Source organism: Crocodylus porosus, unplaced genomic scaffold (assembly GCF_001723895.1).
Source record: "Crocodylus porosus isolate Cpor-Errol unplaced genomic scaffold, CroPor_comp1, whole genome shotgun sequence".
Classification (NCBI taxonomy): Eukaryota; Metazoa; Chordata; order Crocodylia; family Crocodylidae; genus Crocodylus; species Crocodylus porosus.
The window spans coordinates 52067126-52072091 of NW_017728948.1; the positions used below are offsets into that span (position 1 = coordinate 52067126).

At 39.4% G+C, this 4966-nt stretch overlaps 1 protein-coding gene across 1 annotated transcript in view; it reads left to right on the forward strand.

Moving 5' to 3' along the window:
* The window catches only part of DCUN1D4 (defective in cullin neddylation 1 domain containing 4), a 75480-nt gene that overhangs the window by 307 nt on the left and 70207 nt on the right, over nt 1-4966 (forward strand). The gene's annotated exons all lie outside the window — the stretch shown is intronic.

Below are 4966 nucleotides of genomic sequence, written 5' to 3' on the forward strand. Positions count from 1 at the left end.
GCCGGGCAGGGGCCAGGCGACGTCCCCGGTTCCAGTGTCCGGCCGGTGCGGGGCAAACGGGCTGTGTCGGGCACCGGGTGCCGCGGTGTATTATGGGCGTTGGAGTCTGGTCGCCGCGCGGCGTAAGCCTGGCTGCGGTGGGCGGACTACCATTCCCAGCATGCCCCGCCCCGCCCCCTCCGTTCCCCTCTGGGGGCGGGGCGGTGGGGCCCGGCGGAGGGGGCGGGGCTGAGCATCCTGCCCAGGGGGAGTTGAGGGGGGAGGGGCAGCCGGGGTAGGAGCCGTCCCAGGCCGGGGATCTGTCTGGGGTGGAGGCTGGCAGGGGCTGCCTCGACCCACCCCCCAGTGCTGCTGACTCCCACATAGTGTCCCATGAGGGGCCCTAGCTGCTGGGCTGGTGTCACAGGGTTGAGAACATGCGCTGGCCTTTCCTTCCCTTCCCTTCCTGGGAATTTACTTATCCCAGGGGCAGAATGCGGTTTGGAGCAATCCTGGCGATTCTGACCCCAGTCAGAGACTGACCATCAGCTTGTTCAATCTCATCTCTCAAAATCAGGGGGAGGGGTGCTAAGAAACACAGATTTGTTTCAGCCACACAGGGTTTGATTGTTCTGGCCAGTCTGATTCTTGTCATTATTTATATGATTTATAATAACGTTATTCTTTATATTCAGGCGAGGCCTAGGAGCTAATGGATGTTTTTATCCCGTAAAGGAGGATAAAAATGAACTTGTAATAAACGTAGGTCAGGGGTGGCCAACGTGGGGTAAGGAGTGGCACAGGCTGCAGCCTCTTGACTGGTTGGGGGGGACAGGTAATACATCACCAGATGCAGCAGATCAGGTCATGAGCACAGGGCTGGGAAGCCAGAGAGTGGGCATTTGGGGAGGGAACACCATGCAGATCATGTTGGACAGAGGAGGAAGATTGGGATGGCTCTCAAGAGGACATGAGGCTAACTTGTGGCACACCTGTCAAAAGGGTTGGATCCCACTGACATAGTTAATGATACACAGTTTGTTCTGGTGAATAAAATTCTCTTTTGGTCTTTACAGGGAGCAGTGTGTACCACCAAGTTAACAGTAATAATTATCTCTCAGGATTTTCTCCACAATTCACATTTTGCCAACAAAAAAATAAACATACACTGTATGTTCTGTTTGGTCTTGTCCGAACGTATATGCTAAGAAGAAAAAATAAACTGCAAACTCTTATTTTTAAGCTGCTAGCTATAGCTGACAAACAGGGTCTGTGTCCCCTCATTTATGACAACATCAGTTATACGATGATTGCTGAAAATAATTTTTAAATAAAATTCTCAGTAGAAAACTACCAGACTTATGTTTTTATTCTCTAGCTGCTAATTGCTGCCCTCTCTTCATACCTTTCTGTATCTTGTCCTGACAGTTAGGAGAATGCCTTTCTTTCTTATTCACTCTCATAAACTATTTGGGCCTTTTAATCAAGTCTTGCCTAACAAAATAGCTTTGCTCTCCAAATGTTGACATTATGATGTAAATAAATAGATGTTGCCCTGGGCTGCCCTTCGGGCTGCTTTTGTGTAACTTGATTTCACTTCATCGAGAGGCTTAAATGATCAGAAATGCCAGAAAAAGACTTGAAATCTTCTGTAGTCTTGAAAATTATTAGCAGCGACCATTTTTTTCCATGGCAATTTGTAGCCTTGCCACTCTGTACTTAAATATAAATGTTTTCCTAAATTCCAGTATTTGTTTGGTATTCCCTTTTACTGATATTTATCTAGTATGTTTATATAGTTTAGGCTTCCTGCTGCTATTTCACAGCTTAGGAAGGATGAAAGCTTGACTAACATCTTTCCCAGCTATTTAGTTGATTCACTAAAGATGTGATTAAACAAACTTTGGTGTCTTGCATATTTCTGGGATCATGATTCCCAGCTATAATGCACTCCATCCTTCCTAAATTATAAACTTTCTTTTCTCATTTATTAATATGGGCAGCAGAGAGTGAATTTGCTGTTCTCTATACCACATACCTTTACATGCAACTCAAGTCTTTTCGTAAACAGGCAGGTCTTTATTCTTTCTTACTCTTTCCTCAAAGCTTTCAATTTTCTACATTTCTTTTGTTTTCCTATGATATGTCAGTCCTCTCTGGGGGAAACTTCATCTTCTTTCCTCAACAAACAACTTATCTTCTGCAGGTTCCCTACAATTGAGATAACCTCTCTTTAATTGTTTCACATGCCACATAATAAATTTCGAGTGGCAAATGAGGTGACCTTTTTCTCCACTCCTACTTTTCACCTTGCTATATTCTTTTGAATTGGGCAGGATTTCATTGCATGTAGTTTCAACACTTTATTTCAGGTTTATCTGACAACTAACACTTTAAAATACCATCCATCTCTCTCTCTCTCTCTCTGGATTTGGCTTTTAAAAACAATTTTAGTATTATTTATCCTCCCTGTTTTCCTCTTAATCTTGTTGAATTCTTTTTTTTTTTTTTTTTTTTTTTTTTTATGGGAGACCCACTTTGATTTTTGTCTTTCCTCTGCTTCCTTAAAGTTACTGTAAGGCTATCAACTGTTCATGAATTTACTGCTTGGAGAGAGAGAAAAGAAAAGCTAGAAATAGACCTTGTTTTTATCTAACTGCTCATAGCCATAATTGATTCTAACTGAATTATGAGCCAGCTGTATCACACTACAATTTGGTAATTTTATTTCAGTTGGGAATGTTGAGAAAAATGACATGATGAGTATATAAGTCATGGCATCTGCAGGCACAGAAGCAACTACCTAAAATTAAAAAGCATCCATTCTTAAGCCTCGTTGATGCACACATTTTGACTGGTTTTAATTAAACCAAATTTAAAACCATTCTAGATACTCTTAGTTTTTGGTTTAGGAGTGACTGTTTTAATTTATCTCAGATCTCTTCTTGATCAATTTTTAGGTTAACCAAAATAAATCCATTGTAATCTGAAATAATTGAACACAACCTTTTGCACTTGTTAAATCATCTTGATTTAATAATCATGCCTGAGGTAAAACTTGTACAGCTTTACTTGCAGATAGGGCATACACTAATTCTCAGGACCCTTTTTATCCTTCAAGAACAGATCTCTTCTTCTTTCCAAAAAAAAAAAAGAAAAGCGAACGGGGTGGAGAGAGTGAAGGTGTGAGGGTGGAATTGCAGTAGTTAGTTGCTTATCAACACTACACTTTATTTGCTACTGTAAAATGGGAGCTGCATCATTTCTAACTTTGATATGTACACAGTACTGTTAGGTATCTCTGTGCAATAAGTATAAATTCAAATAATGACACATACAGCTACCATTAGGGGTGTGTACTTAAGGACTTACGTGCATTCTTTGTCTGGTGATATTTTTCCCTGCTGTAGAATGGTGAAACTAGAAAGCATCAATATTGCAGTTTTTTAAACATAAAGGAATGTTTTATCTGTGAGGCTCAGAAACATGTAAAGACTTCAGGTTATAATACAAATACACAGGAAACACACATTTCTAGAGAGGGCCCTCAGAAAATGAAAGTTCCTATGCTGAAATCATTATATAGTTAATATTGCACAACATTAAGGGCATTAAGGGTATATACTGGTCTATATCCAGGCTTATTTATACACTATTAAAGAGTCTTATAGTATAGAATGTAATAATTGTAAGCAAAACTAGCCATTCTACACTAAAATTAAGCAGCTCAGTTAAGCCTGTAATCGTGGAAAATCTGATATAGCTCAAGTTTTTCCTGTGACTTTTCTAGTCTGTGTCCGTATCTTAAAAAAACCACATATTCCAATTCTGAATTTACACTATGATTTTCATCTATTTTGTCAGACTCAAGATTTGTAGTTGCTAGCCTGCTTCTTGATGTTTTTGGATATATATTTCAAAACAGTGACCAGTTTATTTCACGTGCTACAGAAGATGGAAAATCTGAAGCAGATGAGAAGCAAGAGGAGCCCAAGGTTCTATTGTATGAAGGCTGTTCCTTATTTTGTCAGATCAGTATATCTGGTAGAGTCCCTGATTATTCTTTTGGACTAAATACCTGAAAAAGTTCTGTGCTCTGCAAAATTTGAAAGTACTTTTCCAATATGCAGTCAAATGATGTTGCTTGTTTAGTAATCCAGTCATGCCACAACCATACTATATCTTCCCTAAAGTTACTACTTTTTAACCTTGGAGCCAAGCGTTCTGCAGTAATATGAATTGATTGGCAGCTATATTCTTCCTCCCTACAAATAAAGTCCTGTATTTTTACTACTTTGACTTGAGTGGAGACCAAACATAGAAGTTCAAAACCAGTTCACTTTATCTTGTCCATAAAATGAGGAACATTTGACAAATGCTTTGTCTGATTCATGTACAGTGTTTGCTGAAGTAATTTTCTGTAGAGTCTCTAGAGAGTTCTGCAAGTGAACTCAGAAGACATCCTCATGATGTACAGTGTGATGTACACCTTTTTAACTACCTTAAGATCATCGATCACTGTTCATGAAGAGCTGCTTTTTTTCTTAATCAGGATCCGCACGCTTTCCATCTTGTTTTTCTAGAATACTTCAGTGTGACAATGTCATCTTCCCATACTTTTCTTTTTTCTGTTACTACTTACAAACTGCAATGGTAACATGAATGGTTTCCCTATATTTCTTTTTTTGGTCTCTTACAGAGTTTTTCCTGTATTCTCAACTTCATGAAATTATTAAGAGAGAGATTTAGGCCCTAGAAAACATCCTTTTGTAGTAGTATTTGGATATTTATTCATTATGATGTCCCATGATGGCTCTTATATTACTGGCAGTGTTAGCAGAGCAAATACTTTCCTACTTCCAGTCATTTGTAGTACTCTACATATTTCACAACTGATTCAGTACATCTGTCCTCTCCTGTTATGATGCTGGTTTAAAAAATAAAAATACATTCAGGTGTGTTTTTTGCTTCCATCTGTAAATAACTG